General features: G+C 36.8%; 1 long non-coding RNA gene across 2 annotated transcripts in view; it reads left to right on the top strand.

Moving 5' to 3' along the window:
* Positions 1–22,065, top strand: part of LOC135456428 (uncharacterized) — a 39,647-nt gene that overhangs the window by 3,931 nt on the left and 13,651 nt on the right. For both annotated transcript variants that reach the window (XR_010442541.1, XR_010442542.1), the window contains exon 2: positions 13,174–13,247. This is a non-coding gene — a long non-coding RNA (uncharacterized LOC135456428). The remainder of the gene's footprint in view (positions 1–13,173; positions 13,248–22,065) is intronic.

Consider the following 22,065-nt stretch of genomic DNA (forward strand, 5'->3'; position numbering starts at 1 on the left):
CAATGGGAAAAAAAACCAACCTGGGACTGAAGAAACTACTCAGAAACATACCTTGGAGCCTCAGTCATAAAGAAGTTGCTTTGTTATAAAGGCAAAACAGCAAAACAGGTCTGTGGCAATGTTGCCACTTTTTATAAAGTGTCAAAAGCTAGGATTTTTTTTTTGTTTTTGGTTATGTGCCAGTGATGACTCAGGAGCTGTTATGAAAATGAATGTGCTATTTCAAATGTGGCAAGACCTAGCCCAGAATTAGGTAGTGTAGCATATTTACCTAAACAAACAAATTTATCTCGGAGGCTGCAGAACTGAAACCAGTTGAAATGTCATTTAGCTGCTGACACTAGTGAGCAAGCAAAACCATGGAGGGACAGTGCTAACTGCTGATGCCAGCAGATGGTAAGTGGAATGTTAAGCTCCTACCCCACAGGGCCATGTCTTCTGCTGTCAAACTGTATCTGTAAGAGGAAGGGGAAAAACAGAAAAGTAACAATAACAACAAGAAGTACTTAAGGAAATAGGCCTCTAAACTTCAGCCGGTAAGATAGTTGTCCATTAGATTCCAAGTCTGTGTAAACCCAGCTACCAAAACTGTGAGTTTTTGCCTGTCCTTTGATGACTGTGGTAACTGGTAACTGCAATCTCATGTTTCCTATCCCCTTCCTCAGAACACATTAAGGGAAATGGATCGTAACTCCAGTGCTAACTGGGAAGTGTTCAGCAATAACTATCTGTAGCTTTTAGAGCACTTTTTTGTTTCAAAGGGCTTTGCAACCACTGATTAGTTAATCAGTTCTGTGCTCAGTTGTGGGGAAGCACACAATCTGTCCTCTAAACGGTTGGGCTTTGTCATGGGTCTTAAAGATTGAACTTTGCTGTGAGTTGGGTGAGTGAGCAGGTGCAGAGAGACAGTACTGGCGTGATAGCTGCTGAAAGCATGCTCTTTGGATAGCTACAAAGAACATGCTTAACAGTAGCTGTAAATCTTTGCCTTTCTTGAGGTGTGAGATGGTACACAGAGTAAAAATAAGCCTCATTATCACCTTCCACAAGTTAGATTTCTCCTTTGATGTGTTACATATAAAGGCAGTTGCTGTGCTGACAAAAGGATCAGTCATCAAGTTCCTTCTGCTACCCACTCATGCTCACAAATTACTTTCCTTTTCTGACTTTCTGTGTCTTTGTAAGCATCGCTTGTTGTATTCTTTTCTACATTTAACCTTAAACAGATTTAATTTTAGACACAATCCCTCTATAACATGGAATCTGCCTTTTCAGTCCAGTTCATCAAGATGAATCCACTTGTCTGGATGCATTCACTTACATGAAGTGCCTTCGCTTTAGGTAAGAATGGGACTCCTTGGCTTTGTACCTTCTACAGGTTCTGTCTTAGAACAGTGATCCTGCCTTTTTCAGCTGGTAATCTAAGTGATCTGAATGATATGTATCCAAAAGTTACCCTTTTCACAGCCCATTTACACCAGTTATTGGTAACTAAACAAAATTTCTTAATTTGAAGTGCATAGTACAGTCATGTACTTCAAGTGTACACAGTTAAAATGGAGTGCTACCAGTGAGGCTGTATGAACAATTGCATGTATCACGCATCAGTTTTGATACAGTACTGCATCTGGCAGATTGTTATAGAATGTAATTTTTCAGGATTTGGGTAGAAGACAGCACCTGAGACATTTTGGTAAGACTAGCAGAACTTTTTTTTCCTATCTCCAATGTTGCAGTGTGAGCCCATTTCCTGTTTTAGACTTCCCAGTCCCTTCCCAGGTGTGGCAATACCTCTCCCTTCCCGCTCCCCCTCGCCCCCTTGCTGAGTTCTGTCAGTCAGGCTTAACATTCCAGCAAGGCCATGGTGTGGTTGGTCAAGTTCAAAAGATGCCCTTCAGCTCTGGGCTCATTGGCCTGTCTATGTGTTCCCTGAGACCCTCCTCCTCCCACCTGGTTGGTGCTCACCTATCCCTTCCCCTCCCCCTGTCCCTGGGGCTTAAACTGAGCCAGGACCATGCGGTCAGTATTCTGTTGGAGCTGTTACCAAGATTCAGATGTCTGTGACCATGGAATAAAACTCTGGATGTAACCCTCCAACGGAATCCGCTCCTTTTTTGTCTTCACCGTTGCCTGAAGCCTTTCCACCAGAGGTAAACTGAGTTTCTACAAGCCTGGCCTCTTTCCAGTGCCTAGCTGCAACATCCTGCCAGCCAAAGGTGTCTCTGAGGTGAAACACCACAGCTGCCGCCTTTGGCCCAGCAGCAAGGGTCAGACGAGCCCAGACACGTTCTACCTGGTAATATTGGGATCCTATTCCAATACTCCAGTATGTTGAGGAAAAGCATCTTGAGAAAGAATACATGAAGTCTTTTCAGTGGGGAGAAAGAGACAGAGGGAGAAAGTACTTAATATAGTTTAGAATTCTCTGCCAAGTCACTTGCTGTAGAAGCTTCTGCAGGGACACTTTATAAGCAAAGATTCCTTGGACTCTAGTAGGAGACTGAATATTTTTGTAAAGATGTACAGCTTTACACTGCGTGACCAGGTTCACTTTATTTACTGTGAAATGGCTGGCTGCCTGCTAAACTGAAAAAACACTGCCTTGCTAGCATTTTAGCTGAAGAAAAAAAAAAGATAAAATAAGTACTTCAATATTGCTTTATTGCAGTTTTTAAACTCCACCCTTCAGACAGAAAAACAAAAAAATTATTACATTAATAAATGACCCCCTCAAGATCTGAAAACTGCCAGGGCTGTCTGTCTCCTCATTTCTAATGAAGCTTTGCAATTTCAACAAAGTCACAAAGTTGTGATTGTACCGATATACCACACCTGTACATACACGTGTGATGTGTATGGGTGAGTGACATGCTTTAATTGTATTTCTAAAGGGAAAGATCAAATAATCCCATAAAACATGGTACAGATCTCATGATTGATTATTTAATTTTCAACAAGGGAAGTTAAAAATGAGACTAAGAAAAGAGGGATCTCTGAAGTTACTCACTCTTGCAAATACAGATTGTGCACAAATCTGACACAGTTCATATGTGTTGAATATGCATAAGGCATATTTCGGATTACAAGTCCATGCATGTTTCCCATTATTTCTGTATTTCTAAAGCAATGTCAATTGACAAAAGTGCAATTTCTTCATTCTTAAATGCCTGAGGAATTTAACACAGTTATCTGTGGGAAATGTTTCTGTTGGTATTTGGAGGATGTATTTCACTTATACAGTGGTACTACAGGTACACTAGTATATTAATCAGTAATTTGCAGATGAAGGACAGTACTCCTGTGCTCCTTAAGGCTTTAAGTCAGCTCCAAGTTTCACTCTTCACCAACAACAAACACTCATTGGATTACTGCTGTTTTCAGTCACGCATGTTAATTTGTGCTGTATTTAAACATTTTTTCATTCTTCTTGTTCTACATCAAAAATATAATAAAGTAAAAATTACAACTATAGGCTAGGCTACACAAATATACATTGGTAGATATTAAGAGAAGCAGCAACCATTGTGACAGATTAACTAGATGATCTGGCATCTTGTTTCTCTGGTTATGTGGCAAATCTTTCCAGCTTCACTGATTACCACTGTCTCTACTATGGTAAATGTTCAATACCACAGATATTGTTAGGCAGTATTTAACTTGCATATGCCATGTGTTTTGTACATATCGAGCCTTAAAAATCAAACTCTCTCTTTGGGACAAACAGTTTGAACCACAGTCACAACTGGATTTAGCTGTTAGCCTTTACTACTTAAAAGTTTCTAACAGAATTGCCATTTACTTTATTGACTTAGTATCTGGACTCAAATCAGACCTGCACCAGTGAGATACATGTCAGTAGATATGAAGACAGATTTGGAATCTCCAGGGTCTCAAAGACAGTTGAATTGAAAGTACTTGCTTATGCTAGACAACAGAGAATATATATGCAAAAGCAAAATTTCTTTTGAGTTTTATTCTTCTCAAATATAGGTACTGCATATATTCTTATATGTACTTTCTTTATGTTTTAAAGAGTTTTCCTGAGCAGTATATATGTGTATAAACATGTATTTTATTGAAGGATGGACAAGTGGTAGGCTTGAAGTCAAAGAGCTTTAGATAAAAATTAGATTGTGAAGCATACAGCAGGTATTAGTCACAAATGAGACATCACAGTAAGACATCCTTCTTTGCGCATAACCTTTCTTTATGTAGAAAGCAAGTGTACAGTCCCATGCTGTGCTCTTCTTGCTGCTTGGCATGTTGGTACAAAGCATAGAAATAATAAACAATTTCAACTGTTTTCTTTGTTACAGAAAGAAATTCTGATTTAAGGAATATATGCTGTCTGTGACATCACATGCTGCAATTCCTAATTGCATGAGTCTTTGGGGTTGGCCTTTGAGTTTTGTGTTGCCAGAGTAGAGAAATGTGAATGTGCACAGAACGGGGGAAGGGACTGAGCTGTGCAGTTTCTAGGAAGCAGGAGCAACTAATGAGGATCTCACACAGAGGTTTTCATTGTATGGTTCTTATGAGAGAAACTACATTGTGGAATAAATACCCAGACCATTGTTTGATTTTTAACCCATTCATCACTAAGATGAAATCCTGCCAAAGTAGGTTGACATTTCCCAGAATGAAAAAATGGGTTCTATTTTTTGCAAAAGGATTGAAATTTTGTCTGGAAAAATCCATTGAAGCAGGAGTCTTTTTTTATTAAGCAGATTTTACCAGATAGTGTCCTTTTCCAGTATATGGTGTCAAACATATTGTCCCCCAAAAGTTATATAGGAAAAGTTAGTTTAATACGCTTGGAACGCAGCCATAAGAATCATGATCTTTACAGGCAGAATGTAAACTTAAATATTTATAAGTATTTGCAATAATGTTTATTTCTATACTGTGATGATATAACAAAGAATAACTGCTGAATATATAAAATTGTCATGTGTTATTTGCAACCTGAAAATGTTTCAGAATAGAGAAAGGGATTGCAGAGTAACATTACCTAAAGCAGAAATGATTTAGAAAAAAAAGTTCAAATTTTTTCCTGCCATGTGGTGGGTGGATTATTTTCTGGGTTTGATTTTTCTGGGCTGTTACTTGTTTGTGAGGCTTTATCCTTTTTTTTTTTTTTTTTATCATCAATGAAAATCATTATGTTTCCTAAATTCATTTTCTTTCTTTTGAGAGGTAGTTGCCATTTGAAATTTCATCCCATTGCTTGACCACACTGGTTTTATGTTTATTTAACAAATAGGTTAATATCTTAGCACAATGCATGAGAGAACTGAATATGAAGGAGTGTTTCTTATAAATTGTATTACATTCTTTTTATTTGTTGTGTTTCTTAATTTGTGATTATGATGCACGAATATTAGTTTGGACAAAAATGAGTAGATTCTATACTTTGTTCTGTTTGACTGTAAAACTCAAAACTCAGCTCTCAGTTTTTATCAGCAGCTGTTAAAATAAAGAAATTTCCAAGTGTAGTCATATAACTTAATACTAAACCTGGAAAATATAGATTATGACTGGTTGCATATGCATTTTTATTTTACCTTCTTTTATTATTTGAAGAATTAATCTAAAATCAGACCTTCCTTTTTGTGTAGCACACGGTATGCCTTTTTAATGTTGGGTAATACAGAGTAGTGCATGTGAAGCATAATTTAAAGCTTTGTCAGATGACGTTTCCTGCTTTCTGGGAAAGAGCAGCACAGATAGCTGTACTGACTGTTGGTTTTAAGCCCACTTCACTCTAGAGTTCCTATGTCTGGTATTCCAGTTACTCTGTTATTTGCAACTGTATGAGTTATGTATATATCTGTATACAGTCTTTTGAGAATAACCAAAGGCTCCGTATAACTAAGTGCCAGAAATCTCCTAGGGGCTTTTCCTCCATATTGTCATGGCATGTAAAACTTGCTCAATCCAAGGCAATCTCTATATGTTTAATGTACATACTACATGTTTATTCCTTATGAAGAATGTATTATTTACTTTAATTCTCAGATATAATTTAAAAAACTACCCCAGTTGTATTAAATACAGCTGGGAACTTTTGTTGGAGAACTTGTGCATGTTCTTCTATGTTAAAAGAATAACATTTTGTGTAGAATTTTCATTTCTTTCTCCCATCTCCTCAAGTTTTTGTTTTTCCCCCATATAAAATTAAGGCAGAATATTTAATTATTTCAGATTTACTGTAAACTGATTTGGATTTACAGTTTTCAGATAAAACAAAAAAAAAACCCCACAAAGCTGAGCAAACAAAAAAATCAAGTCCTTATTTCTAGCCCCCTAGAAGCATTTCAACAGCACTTTTCAAATGTAAGGTACCTTATGACAGAAACAATAAGAATGAACACACTCCTGACTCAGCTGTAAATTCAATGGGGATTCTAAATGTTTTCATCTGAGAAGCTATTTTAAGAGGTAAATTCTGTTGGTCGAATGGCATCTCATATATATTTAGGCCGAAATGGTATAGCAGAGTGATTTAATTCAGATCCCCTATTGCCTGTGATGAGCCTCTCTCAGAATTCTGAAATAGCCAGTTTTTACTTACTGTCTTCTCTTGATGCCTTCACACCTGCCATGTTTCTTGTTTAAGTGAACAGTTACTCTGAGGTAAAAAGCAAAATGCCCAATCAAGAAAGTATTCCGGAAACAAATCTGCAGGTTCTTGGTTCTAGAGATTTTTTCATCTGGGACTAATATTTGTATCCTGACATTGCAGTTATTTTAAAAGTAATGATACTGTGATGTTAAAAGTGACACCATTTGCCAATAGGACATGGCAGATCATGTGTGACAGGTGTGCTCTCTGCTGTTTTGGACAAATCTAGTGTAAGTGTGTTCTGTGTGTTATCTGGTAAATACAGGGGAAGGAAAATTTTATTGGCCCACCTATAATGTTTATGCAATCAGATTTTAGGGTGTTTATGAAGAAGGAGGAACAGAATACTTACAGGGTTCTTTCCTGCTGTCATCTCCATCCTACACCCTCTTTCCACACTTGTTTCAGTTAAGCACTGAATCTTCACTGTATTGGAATTGCTACACATAATCTGGTCTTTGTTGAGTGGGTTCTAAAGAAGTTCCTCAGCTACCTCTCCACAGCATTTTGCTTCGTAAAGCAAGTAGCTTTAATCAATCATCTAGGGGGTTTCAGGGGCTAAAATCACTTTGAAATAAAAAAGAAGCCTACAGTGCTGCAAATTGCAGGATACATCTAAGTGGGTAAAACTCAACTCTGCCCAGAAGGCTGGTGTCATTCAAGTATTTTAGAGTGAGTTTCACCTGCTATGGCTGAAATAACAAAATTTTATGTAGTTTTCCTAACTTACTGTACTACACAGACAGCCTTACATTAATACATATAAATTTCTTGGAGCAGGCACTGTAGTTCTGATCTTGTTCTTGGATAGATCATAGCAAAACTTTCAGAGAAGAAAGTTAATGAGGAAAGCTCAAAATTAATTTGAAAGCAAAAAAAGTTATTCTTAAATTTTAAATTTACAAATGCACATACTTACTAAGTTTGCAGCTCCTTTGCAAGAGAATAGCTATAAGCATTATAATCAAAGTAATTGTAAAGAAAGCATTCTGCATCTTACTTATCCCTCCTGGAGATTCACAGTCTAAACATATCTGTGAAGTTCTCATTTCTTCAAATATTTGGCATGGAAATTCTGGACCAATGTACAAACATAAATTTTTCAGGAGGTACTAAAAATACATTACAAATTAATGCTGTCACAACTTGCTCAGTTTTAGGTGCGTTTGTTCATAAAGTTTTTTCTTTGCAGTCTTTAGAAACTGAAGAAGCTGTTATTAAGTGTTAAAAAATATTTTCACCTGGTCAAATACTGCACTTTCACATTCGTGTTTTGAACTCACTTCATACAAGAGTTTAATGTTTTTCCTCGGTGACTTTATATTTTGATAACTGTTATTAAGGAAGTAAACACAATCCAAGAAGATTCTTCCTCTCTGGAGATGCTTGAAACATGTTTTGATTTATTTTCATCTTTGTGTCCCAGCCCTAAATCAATATTGATTTTGATGTGAAGGGTAAGTGTTAAATGACTTACAGTAAAACTTGTACTGAGAAAGCATGCTCTCACTTACCTGCAGGCTGAAGGGCAATATGACATTTAGGTCTAGACCTTTTTGGATTCTTGTTCTTTAAGGACTTCAGTGATGCACACAGCGCTTTTGATGCAGATAGGCAATCCGAGGAGGTTACATAAAGGATACCACCCCTGCCAGGAACACAATAGCTTAATGTTAACATTTTACCCCATGAGGAATAATTTACTGCTGGGAAAGGAATGAGGACTGATGACTTGTACAGCCCTGAGGTCATCAAGAAGTCACTTAGGAGTTTTCTGTTGACTCTGATTTTGTTTTAGCTTCTTCTCTGTGCCTTAATTAATCCAACAGTAAAATATATGGGAACATGGGGACTTGAAGCCATGTCCATCTGTAAATCTGAGGGAGTTGCTCACACCCAACTGCAGTGAGGTGCCCCCAGAAGCACCAACATTAACCCTGGCCTTTCGTTCACAGACTGCTTAGTTGTGAGTAACTGCCTGGGAACCCCATTCTGTGTAATGTTACTGAATATTTCCTTGGTGCACATAGGAAACATTTGCAGGTGTTTTCTGGTTTTGGGGTTTTTTTTAATGTGCAAAAAGTAAATAGCAAGCACAAAATGCTGAAAATTCCCTTTCCTGGTCCTTTTGCAAAAGAAAGGAGAGAAAGATTATGTGACAAGTGAACTGTTACAAATCTATTTTAAAATACAGGTGAGTACATTTACACCACGAATTTGCAAAACAGAAATTAATTGTTTTGTATTCTGCTAGGGTGGACAAAGTTTTTTTTCTTCTCTTTTTGATTAATAAAAGGGAAGGAAGGAAGAAGACCTCTGTTCTTGACCTTGTTCATTGTTCATTGTTAGCTTCTACAAAGTACAGAGTATACAAACAAGATCTTACATGGAACTGTGTCTCAGTGGTTTGTGAGTATTGTTATTAAACTCATATTTAAGTTAAAATAAATCAACAACATAAAGATAAAAAATAACCAGCTTAAAGGTTGTGTGAACCCTGATGTTCTGAGTGCAACAAGAGCCAAATGCTGTTTGCAGAAAACCAATGAAGCACAAAATATAGCAGCATGTGTCCCTCCCTGTGTGCATTATTATCTCTCACACATTATCTGAGGCACCCCATCTTGCACAGTGTGTGGCTGAATAACCCCCTGCTGCTGAGTGGATTCATGCCTGCTGTTCATTTTTGAAAAGTAATTTTGTACAATTATCCTGCTAAATATTGATAGCTTTCACCACTCTGGCCACGGCTAATTAAAACACACACTGTGTAAAATTTTAATTAGGATTCATGTCAGGCTGAATAATGATAAAGGAAAGGAAAGGAAAGGAAAGGAAAGGAAAGGAAAGGAAAGGAAAGGAAAGGAAAGGAAAGGAAAGGAAAGGAAAGGAAAGGAAAGGAAAGGAAAGGAAAGGAAAGGAAAGGAAAGGAAAGGAAAGGAAAGGAAAGGAAAGGAAAGGAAAGGAAAGGAAAGGAAAGGAAAGGAAAGGAAAGGAAAGGAAAGGAAAGGAAGAGAAGGAAAGAAAGAAGAGGAAAAGAGGGAAAAAAAAAGGAAAGAAAGAGAGAAAAACAAAACCCGTTGGCGTTTGTGGGGGGACTTTATTTATGACCTGCTGGTTTGCAATTGAACCTCTTTTTATCCTCAGATTTATTTCCCCTCCCAGGTTGTTCTCAACTCCTGATCTGAGGGTGTGGAAGAAAAGAGTTCCTCAGTGTGAGCCTGTACTTTACACATTCTCAGTAGAAGGTTACATGTTTTCTACTGTGTTGGTTGCTATCCTTTCAATTGCACAATAATGACGGCAGGAACCAGGCATTTCCTGGGGATTGATGACCACTGAGCTGGAACCTTGGCCTCAAGAAAGAGAAGGCAGTCATTAACTTCAACTGGGCTTCATTCATATTCTATACATTGGTTTTGGTTTCACATAAGTCAAAATAATCATTGAAGGATAATATATGTGAGAGAGGAAATAAACCCTTATTTTAACTTACATGGCCCACATTATTCCATTTGCTTGAAAATGGAAAAAATTATTTAGAATCTATAGGGAGATACTTCTCATGAAGCAATGTGTAAAATTTGAGGCGTTTGATTGTTATGTGTCAGCTGCATAGAGGCTTTGGAAGTGTTTTCAGGCTTCTCTGATAAGGTTAAAATTTAATGCATGCAAGTTTTAATTTAAAAAATTTATAGAAAAGGAGTGAGCAAGTTTATACCAAAAGTAATTTAAATTCAAAAAACCATCTACATTGTGTAGGGACATTTATTTCTGTTTGGGGGCTGACTTTGTTTCCCTCACCACTCTCCATATTTGAGGAATTTGCATTTAGGTGTTAGACAATTACAAGTGTGTTCATAATACAAGTAATTTCCTTCAGTGCACTAAAATAACATTACTTAGTGTTAACTTTCTAAGACTGCCACTTACTTAAGGCACTGCTAATTTTTTTTTTTGGCATCCATTGACTAACAGACTACATAACGGGCTTTCTTCAGTGAGAAAGGTTAAAACCGAGAAGGACTTGTGTTCATGGACCAACCTCTAGGATCTTATGGTATGAATGGTAATGAAGGCAACAGCTGGCTACAGCTGAGCCTTTTGGCAGCACATCTTTTTAATACATCATATCTACAGAGGAGGCAAAGTCAGACAAGATTTTAAAGGACCTCTTACTACACTTGTACTGCCAATTTATGTTTGTGCTATTCTCCTCAAGCTGCGAAGAAAGATATTAAATTGTAAGTATTGCTGGCTGGAGTATATGAATGATCCAGATTATGTAATGTGAATCAATGAAGAAACATCATCATTGTTTAGAGGTAAAATTAACTGAATATGGAGAAAAGACTATTTGCATTCATAAAACACTGAATTTATTATCTTAATAATATTGGAAGTAGGTGTATAGGAAGGAAAGCTCCAATGTTAAATATTTGTCAAATGAGCCTTTATTATTCATCAGTATGTAATTTAGTTAGGGGTAATTTATTTTTATTGCTGATTTTAGGGGGTCATTCTCTGTAATTCTCAGCATGCTGAATTCAGCAACTCCTAAAGCTGGTGGCTCCTTTGAGCTGAGAGTCCAACCCTGGCCCATCTGATCTGTGCTTTGCCTAACTGTTAATGGAATGTGATCACAAAATATCTTTCAGCTCTTTTTTATTTTTTAGGTCAAAATGTAACCAGTAGGAAAAAATTTTGCCTCATATTATGTAGAAGTTATGTGTGCATTGTTTATATATTTATAGATAGTGATTGCAGCTAAATTTTAGCTTATTTTCATATTCTGTTGTGGTTTGGATTTTTCTTTAGACAATATAAATATGATGACGGGTTCCTAAGTAACTGATTTACAGCTCTTCTAGAGCAAATAATAATTAATAGTCATAAATGTTCGCAACATTTAAACAGATGCAGAAGCCTAATATGACAAATACATATACTTATTTGGAAATCTGAAAAAGCTGCTGTGACTGTTTTCCAGCATGAAGAATCCTGCTTTTGAAGGGACTGTCTTCCTGGGCAAAACAACAACCTTTGCTAATGAGCATGTTTGTCATTGTGCTGCATGTGGTAATTTGCTCTTACCATATTGTTATGGAGCAGTAGGGGCCTGAGCCATCAAACCCATAATCAGTATGCTGCAGTTCATTTCACCCCATCTATGTTGGTGGTAATTTTGTGTTATCCACCTTCTGTCCACCAGTCCATTCAATGGGAATTGAACAAGTACTGGGTACTACTAATGCAACATAAGAAGAGATCAATAGCTCGGAAGCTTTTGGATCAGCCTGTAACAAAATATAATTGAGTTTGGCACATAGATCTGTACAGAATTAATGTCTTACCTGCTGAAGAACAGGATCCCCCCCAGGTATGGGAAAATTTGGATAGTTTGGCTGCCACAGAACATGTTGGGGTGCAGTGTAAATATACCCCATGCCATGGAACCACTTCTAAACCTTTGGGGCTAAGCTCTGTGATGAACTGCTGGGTTTCCACAGGTTCCAGATCCCGTGAAGATATTTCAGCTCAGGCATAGCATGAGGCTGAGTTGTCTGCATTCACACCTTGCTATTGCTGAGTTAAGAAGCTGCCAGAACTCAGAGCCAGGAGGGTATTAACTACTAGAAAACAGCACTGAGGGTATAGCACGCTGCAAACGTGATACTTCACTCTGACTATTGCCCTTAATGTTATGACTGGTAAAAAACCAGTTTAACGTGCCTCTGGCACTGAATAGACATTCAACTATTGCAACAATGAACTCTGCTTAAACTTTTGTTTTCCTGTGCCAGTTCTCAGAACATCTTTAAGAAAAGGAACAAAACTGACACCACTGCAATGCAGTCAATGTCTTTTCCTCTTTCAACTGGCAGTGCACAGATGTTAGGGGAAACGCAAAGTTACAGATTATGTCGTTTTGTTGTCAGACCTTGGGAATTACTTTTTAATTTACCTTTCAATTTTTAGAGACTACATGAAAGGCAACAATATATAATAGATGTGACAGCATTATAATGTTGACATTTCAGAATTGTAGAATATTGAATTTCTCCAGATGACAATGAGTATCCTGCATTTATATTTCTTTTTCTCCCCTTGTAAACTGAACTTAACATCAACTGTTTTATTAACATTATTTTATTATTCAAGTATCAGGATACGCAAACCCTAAGCTTTAAGATATGGCTGTAAACTCCTCTGTTCTTTTGATGACACTGATCATTGATGAAAATGAACTAAAACAGGTTTCTTTTTTCATTGTGTAAGGAATGATCTCCATTTCTGCCTTGAGATAATGTGTTTTTTCAGTGCAATGATGAATTCTGTGTAGAATGCTTCCATCAGAAGCATAAAAAGAAAACAGATGTGTTTACATTGTCTCCATGGAGGCACAAAAGCACAAGCTAAATTCACACTAGCATCAGGGAGAAGATTCCTCCTACTTTGTCTTCCAGAGAAGGGGAATTGCAGACAGAATATTTGAAGCAAATGAGACAGAACTGACTATAGACCATTTTTCTTGCTTGCCTTTTCAGCAGAGGATTCTTTGATCCTTCAGTGAAGATTCCAGGATGCCATGATGGCTGCTTGTAGTTCTACTAGGATTTTGGTAAGAGTTCAAAGTACTGTAAGAATACTTGTATGAATAAGTACTTGTATTAATGTTTTAAGTAATGATAAACTGGTAATTCTCTACAGCTACTTCATTCGTTGTCTCTAACATTGGAGTCACTTCAATTTATTGAGTGGGCAGGCATTATTAAACCATATGATGGTTATAAACCATGTGATGTTCCTTCTGTTCCTTCTGCTTCTCCTCCTCTTGTTTGGAGGACCATTGACTAGGTTTGCATAGACATTAACTATGAAATATTTTCCTGCCATATTTCCATCCCTTTGCACATGTCTATTTTCGTGGATCTTTACAAACCACTGTTTCTGCAAGCAACTGCAGTTTGCCCATATGACACATCTGAAAACTGTTTGAGGCTCATAGTGACTGGGAAAGGGAGAAATTTTTTCCCTTTTCTGCTTTTTATCTGGAGACCATGATTTATTTACAAGTGATCCAGGGCTGAATCAATACTGTTTCTGCCAGGAAAGCCACTTAAAATGGAAGAGCCTCGGTACATTTAAAACAAGATTTGTTGATAGACTGTGTGAACCTAAAGGCAAACTACAATTATATGCTGATGGGTTATTGGACATTTTCCCTGAATATTTTACACAAACTTTTTATTTGTTCATTCAGGAAACGTGGAGCACTTCAAAGCAACTATTTGCATGAAACACATTTTAAATGGCAGAATTCCATCATCATTGGTACAATTGTCAAGTAGATACATAAACAATAGGCAGCTAGTATTTTTATCCTGAAGGGACAGCTCAAGCCAAAAGCATAATTTTTAGATGGAACATCCTGATGGTGTTAGTGTGTACGCACCTATTGGTGGAAAAGAAATGACCAGTGTTGTCCGGGAAGTCTGTTTCAGAGGACTTGCTTGAAGATTCTACACATACAAGTGTTCAAGTACAGGCTTCACTTCAAATTACTGCTAGCAGAAGCATTTATCCTTCTTATTGTCATTCTTCTTTTAGAGTTATAGTGAGTTACAGTGTCTGAAAAGGTTATGAAGTATGAGTTAAGAGGAGGAGGTGATCATTCCTACATGAGAGCAAAACTGGTGACCCTTGTATTATACTCCAGGAACATAATGCTTCTTGGTATTTCTTAGGGTAGAAAAGCCACATAAGTTAAAGGATGAAGCTAAGTAAACACTGCGAAACTGCATTCAAGGGTAGTTACTCAAATGCATTCAGTTCAACTGCACTTGGATAGTTTTTCCTTTTTGTATTTCATTACACTTTCATGTAAATAGACCTTTGTTTGTCTCAAATCCTGGGAAAAACTGCATATATATAGGCAGTTAGGAAAAAGACTAATTATTTTTTTCCACCTTTCCTTGGAGGAAACAATAACTGACCATCTATGTCACAAAGTAGACAAAATCAATTGAAAAACAATAGTTTTACAAACCCTGTCAGGCTGTAACATACTTACAAATAGAGTTATGTATAACCAACAACTTCATAAATATGAAGGTCTGTTTGCAGAAAATAACAAATGTTTTATTCATGCCGTACATAGTTCATTACGGATAAAATCCCTGCATATTTGATTGCAAGATCAAATCCTCCTGTGTCCTTCTCTTGTATGTGTAGGAAAGTGAAGAAAGTATATATTTGCCAGCAAAATCCAAATCCTCTGAAGGTCAGTGGGCTAATTGTACAAAAGTCTTTTGCTAGCTGTAGAAGTGTTTCTGTGGAGCTATTTAACAAAGTTTCTTTTCACAGAATCTCTCTTTAAAGGGGACAGGTTCTTCATTGCAGAGAAATCGTATATATTTGGCTCTCGATTCATAATGCTTCCTAGTGCTGAAATGCAAAGGCTAGGCTGAGTTGAACCAGCAAAAAAAACACCCCTAATTATGATTTCTCATAATCCATCTCCCTACAAAACCAAAAATAAATACAAAATGCAGCTTAACTTGCTAAAAAGAAGAGAGAAAGAAAGGAAGAAAGGAAAAGAGAAGAAAAAAAAAAAAAGAAGATATGAGGGTATTTCTCTTCTTGAGAACCTCAAGGATAAACTTATTGGCTGCTTGCTCACTGTGGGTGTGATCAACCAAAGTAGTGCATTCAAGAGATTCTGGGCATCATTCTTTCCACTCTTTTACATCTGTTATGATGCCAGGTTTTGGAAAGGACATTCAGAAAAAGTTGGCCATGGAAAGCAGGAGGGGAAGGGCCAAGATCATAATTCAAGCCTTCAGCCTGGCTGTTTTTCTTGTAGCTACAGTGCAATGCCAAAACTGCTTGCATGCAGACTTCCAGTGTAGTTCTGATCACGCTCGCCGCCAACAAATTTCAAGCCAAGAGGTGGAGATACTACAACATGGAGGTGCTTTTGTGGCCCATAGAGTACATGTCTCCTCCTCACAATACCACAAAAAAATTTATATTACTCAGGATAAATGAGGAGTAGAATTAACAAATAAAGGCATTTGTCTGTTAGGGTGTCAAATAAATACAATAAATAAAATAAGTAGGGCAATAGAAGTAAATGTAGAGTGACAAACCTTTTTTGTTGTCATTTTGTGCTTTTTGAATACAGTCTTAATCTGGTATACATGTTATATCTATGAAATATACATGATCATTGTTAAGGAAAGAAGAGGAACATCTTCTGTCTGGTGATTAGTTTAGATAATTTTCTCAAAGCTAAACTGAATAATGTTTACATAGTACAGTCCATCATTCATTATTTACAAGAATTTTCTAAAAAATTTTTGAGAAGCAAAACCTGGAATTTGGTAGATTAATGATCACAAAAATTCAGTAGTTCATACAAGAATAATCAAACTGCAGTGAGAGTATTTACCTTTAAATTAGCAGTCTTGTACAGCAGCTTCTACCCTAGAGAAAATTTATCTTTTCCACGGTAGCTTGTCTGTTGGTTATTATAGAGTCAGTTGCCACCTTGATCCCCACTACTTTCTAAGCTCCAGCGTTTCAACTGGTGGTTCCGTCTCTCGGTGTTTACTCAGTACAGCTTCAAGCAGAAGAACCCATTGACATCAGTGAGAGCAGGGCCTAGATAAGAACAGCAGATTCTGGTCCCTGAATTGTAACTCTTAGTGCAATGCATTTTCCCTGCTAGTTGGGACACACATTTATGTAACTCTTCATGGAAGATTTTGGTTTTCATTTGTGCAACAGAACAATGAAACTGACTAACCTTACCCATAAACTTATTAGAGCCTTGAGGGCACCTGGGGGGGAAGTTGTGAAAGTGCTCAGTGCTTTCCATTCGGATGTTACATCATCTCTTGAATTTAACTGAACACAGGTAAGACACTGGCTCTTCACGTTTATAATTTTCAGAGAGGCATAAATTTAGCAATGTGCTGGATCAGCTGTCCTCTTTTCTCCTAAGCAGTGCATTTACAGTGCACACATGCTCTCAGGTGATTATTCTCTTATCGATTATGGTATCTAAACTTTTTTCCTGATAAATCTAGTTCATATAAATCAACAGTTCAAATTATGTGTTTTCTGGGTCTCAGGAGGAGACGTATGGCTCACTTTTGGTTTAGTAACTTAGGGAGATTGAGTTTTGAATAATGTAAATGGGAGGTGGGTGATAATTTGTGATGCTATGAGTGCAATTAGTGAGATAAATACAGAGCTAGATTCATTTTCTCTGAAAAGAGGCAATCTGATTGCTATGCAGAAAGCACTTTTATTTGTGATACTGGCTGTTCGTAATGTGTGGTTTGCAATGCACAAAGTGGCATTTTGATTTGGAGCTTAAAAGAATTCTGGGATGAATAAAACATGAAATTAATTGCCAGAGAAGAACCTTTGCCAGACTAGATGAGATCTACTGTACTGAATAGAAAATATAACTTATGACAGGGTCTGTTCCACTCCCAAAGGAAATTATGTCAATACCAAGAAAGGTTGAAAAGCACTTCAAATAATTTGCAGTCCCAGAAGTTCTTCCTGTTCATATGTGGGTTGAGGGTGCACATGTAGGTTGAAGGTAAACATGTATTCATGTGTCCTATCATCCTGCACCAGGTATTAGAACAGAACTATATAAAACATCAAACTCCATGCTTTGTATTAATATATTTGAATGATTTGCAGTCAATTTTCACCTAGGGAAAGATGTTAAGTTGGGAGAATAGGCAAATTTAGATGTTTTGATATATGGAGGTGTTACCAAAATCCTTGAAATATTTGGGATAAATAAGACTCTTTGCCTTTTTAGTGTTAGGGAGTAAGACAGTACTTTATTCTTGGCTGAGAGGTGTGTGTATGTAGATGACAAAGTTCTGGCCTCCACACAGACCCCAGTACAAGACTCATTCACTTCTCTATACACTTTTAGCAAACAAAGAAATTAATGTTCATTGGTTCTAAGTTGCATAAATCCCTTCATTAGTTAGTGTTCTGTTCCCTATTGGTTATTGATTTCTCACTCTTCATGCTAATCTGGTCCTCATTCTTTAGTCTTTATCTCTTGCTCAGACGAGGAGACTCCAGCTCTCAAGACCTTAATTTCCTTTGTATCTTCTGGTTATGCCAATGTCCTTGAAGGACCCTAAATTTAAAATCTCAGATGCCCAAACTTCAAATCCCTTTGGTTTTGTTTATTGAAGCTTGCCAGGAGTAGTTTTAACAAACTTTATCCTGGCCGAGAGTGGGTACTGCATACAAGTAATTAAAAATTAACTGAGAAAGTTATATACTTTCCAACAAAGGATCCTAAGTCTCTATGTGAAGTTGTATATTAAATGTTCAAAGTACTTATAAAACCCTGCTGAAATCGGGGAACACTCCACATCCCCGTGAGAGTCCTGGGTATCTGTTTAGGAATCTCAGTTTATGTGTGTGTGTTTGAAAAGCCTGGAAGATTGGGCACGAATCTCTGAGTAGCTGTTGCTGAAGCAAACAACTGTTGCCCTGTCGATAGATGGACTTATAGGGGAACTTTAATTGGTATAGGAGAACTTAATTTCTGTCTCACAGTAGAAGTCCAGAAGAACAAATTGAATGTGCATATATAATTTTAGGAAACATATAGTAGTGAATATTATTTGAGTTGCATTATTTTTTACTGAGCTGTTAAATTCAGCTGAGGTTTGTTGTGGATTTGCCCTGAATGAATAAAGGAGCAGGGTTTTTTTAGGTTGCTAACAAGTAAATTTTGTTCACTTTAATTCATGTTGTATTTTGTACCTAGAGTCCACTTGAACATCCCTTGGAAGTGAAATCCAGAAAGCAAACCAGTCTGGAACAAAGTAGGAAAAAATGCCATGAGGGAAATTAATAACCAAAGGAAGAGGAGCAACAGCTATCCTAGTTTTGACAGACTCTTACACAAAGTACACACAAACTCCTACAAATCTAGAGCTATAAAATTTAATATTCCAGTATGCTTTTAGAAAGCACATTAAAGGGTTGTGTACATGTGTTAAGTCTCATATGATCTGTAGGAGAGGAAAGAAGATAGTTTTGAACCTCCTTGTCTAGTGAATTGTGCCAGAGACCTGACTGAAAATCACAATCCTACTGGAGGCTGTGATAGGAGGGAGTCTTACTGATGTGGAGTATGGGAATGTGATCTCAGTTAGAGCATGATTCTTTGTTTGTAACCTGAGTGATAATAGATACAGAAGAAGGAGATGAAAAGAAGTTTAAAGGAAGGAATGCATAAGTGAAGATTTTTTTTTTCCAAAATGTGCATAAGTTTCATGAATTACTATTTATTTCTATGTAAATTATGAATTAAAGGTAGAAAGCTTAGGGGATTCACAGGACCATCCAGCAGAGGAAGAGATAAGCAGAATATTTAGCTAAATGATCTTGAAATTAATAAAATAGTCATACCAAAACAATTTTTGTATCAGTATTTGTTACACTTTTATTGATATATTTTAGCTGGATGTTTTCTGCAGATCTGTAAATACCAGTGAGATGAAGTATCTTTTAAGCAAATAGAGAAAGAAGGTAGAGATTTCTCTGAGAAATTAATATCCATACCCTAGATATTCAGGGTTTTGTCTGCAATGCAATTAAGCAGAATTTGAGCTCTTTCACATGTAAATTAGGTCACAATCTTAATCCTTTTTCTCATTGTTTACTGGACTTTGCAGGTTTACAGGCTACCTTTTAATTGGAAATTCTTAACATTTAAATATTTGTGTCTTTTCAGCATTTAATTTCTATCATATTGTATTATAGGATGCAAATCATACCATGGTAAATTTAATCTTGGATTAATGACTGTGCCTTCTTAGACTTCCCTGAGACAACATTTAAGAGAAGGACAGTTAAAAAAAAAATGTCTTACCTTAAAATTTCTAGACTCACGAGTATTTCCCAGTCTAAGAGTATTGAATCTCTGTATTTGACCTATTGCACTTGTAATAAATAAATGAAATATATTTGTTTATGAAAAAGTTCAGCTGCCTATCAGAGCAAGCATGAAAAATTTTCAGATATTAAGATCTCTTTAAATCATGAAACATGATTATAAACCTATTTGAGCCTAGCTCAGGTATGGTGGATCAGATCTTCAGCTGTGGTTACCACTTGTATGTGTTGTCTGTGGACATATTCCGTTTACATCCAGAAGTCTAGAGAGTAGTTTGTGGCTATTGGATTTTTTTTTTTTTTTTGCTCACATTTAGACTCTGTACAAGTGGTATTTCAAAATACAAAAAAAAAAAAAAAAGAATATGTGCAAACTGTGTGTGGGGCAGCTGTGAAAAAATTTGATTCATTGGTTAAGAATGGATGGTTTGGAATTCTCAGGATAATGTTATGTGGCTCTGGATGAAACCATAAAAGCCTTCTCCTGTTCAAAAGTCACATGTACCATTGTGGGACTCTCATGCTTTCCAAACACCAAGTTGTTTACACACACAGATTATTGCATCAAATCAGCACATGGTGTTGCAGCAGTATGAATATTATGTTACTTGACAATTCAATAGCTGTTCTCCAGTGGAGAGAGGGTTTGTCATACTGGTAAAAAGATTCAAATATAGTTTTTTGATGTCCATATTAGGGATTGTGCAAGAATGACACTTTAATTAAAGAAAGGAAAATGAAAAGCCTAGCTCTTTAGGCCAAGTACCTAACACTGGTTCAAAAACTAGATTAACCAAGCATAAAAAATACCCTAGAGTCAGGGGAGGAAGAAAACCCAAACTCTTTACTTTAAGTAACCTTGAGTGGGTTCATGAGATACTAACTGAATATAAACTGACCCAGTGACTTTCTAGCTTGTGGTTTCCTAGACAAATAGGGTCAAAAAGTACACTGAAGATTTTGCAGAGGTGCCACGTGTAACGTAGCGCTGGACCAGCCAAGAATTGTGCATTTTAGTAAACTCTGTTGTAGACTGACTGCACTTCTCTGTACTCAGACTGATCTGATCTTGTAAGGTGTGTAGTGCTCTTTCCAGCTCGCCTTGTATCTGCTTGACCTAGTGGACCTTATGGCCAGGTAACCATTTTTCTCTTTTAAATTTGATTTGATTGTTTTGTCAAAAGATTAATTCTTAAAAGCTAAAGATTGACAATTTTATTGTCTTCAGGATTTGCAGGGTGTATGAATACAAATCTTAATACTACTATTTGAAGAATGCCAGAGTGAATAAGAAGAAATGTATGTTTCTATAAACGGAGAATGTGATACTGCTACTGTTATATATAACAAACTGCTAAAGAGAATTTTTATTAAGTTCTGATATTTGAACAAGCCTACTAAGAACAAGTCACAAGCTATTTTGTTTTCAGCCATTCAAAGCTGCTCAGTTTAGACACATTCCTTGTTTGCTTTGTGGTAGCTTGAAACCACTTTGTTCTACATCTGTATGGTCATCTTGATTAAATTTTAATATGAAAGCCAGACACATAAGGCCTGGTGAACTAACAATCAGGGATAAGGTCACCATCTGCTCATTTAGTCAAAGTTTTGTGCTTAGAATTGCTTTTTACATTCAATTACAGGCCCTGAATGTCTCTTACAAGGATCAAATGAAAACAGGAAACCAACAGAAGGCACCTGTCCGTTGTACAGAAACTTGTGGCAGAACTTCTTGATGTTTGGCTCCATTAAATTTCCTGAAGCATTCTTGGGAATACTTTTGGCTTTTACTTTGCTTTCAGAATTTTCTCAGCTCATTACATGTCCCTGACTTCTGTACTGTACTGTTGCTCAGTGTTTTCTTGTACTGAAAAAATGGGACTGACTGATTCTCATGGTAATGAAAGATTCTGCACAGACAATTCCTACTCCTGGCTCAATCCTTGGGCTTGGAGTGGCTGTACATATTGAGTGTAAAGCAAATCCTCAAATCCTGTTATTTGTACCATCTGAGTAAGGAGGGAGCAAAATGAGAGCATTGGAGAAAACAAATCAGGTACACTGATTTGGTTTTGCCATCTCTTTTCTGTTTTGTTTTGGACTTTAATTAAAATGTCTTTTGAATTTTGAGCTCTCTGAAATCTGGGGACTGGGTGGGTACTAGTTACTAGTATGTATTTTTTATCTTAGGGTTATGATCCTGTTCTTCTTCTAGTCAAGGTAAATCCTACTGATTTACAAGGAAGATGAAACTGACTTGTCACTACACAACACACCAAAGTACTTTATACTCCAGGAATCTGTGTCACCTTTCAGGAATATTTTTTCAGGCTTTATCCTTTTTAAAATCTACCCTCTGATTATAATGGTATTTTAGTTGTATCAAACCAACAGATGTGTAAAATGTTTGTTTCTGTGAGTCCATTTCTTTACCATGTTACTGCTTGTGCTGTAACCATTTCTTCTGGAACCCAAGCTGAAAA

This window comes from Zonotrichia leucophrys, chromosome 20, assembly GCF_028769735.1.
Source record: "Zonotrichia leucophrys gambelii isolate GWCS_2022_RI chromosome 20, RI_Zleu_2.0, whole genome shotgun sequence".
NCBI classification, from domain to species: domain Eukaryota; kingdom Metazoa; phylum Chordata; class Aves; order Passeriformes; family Passerellidae; genus Zonotrichia; species Zonotrichia leucophrys.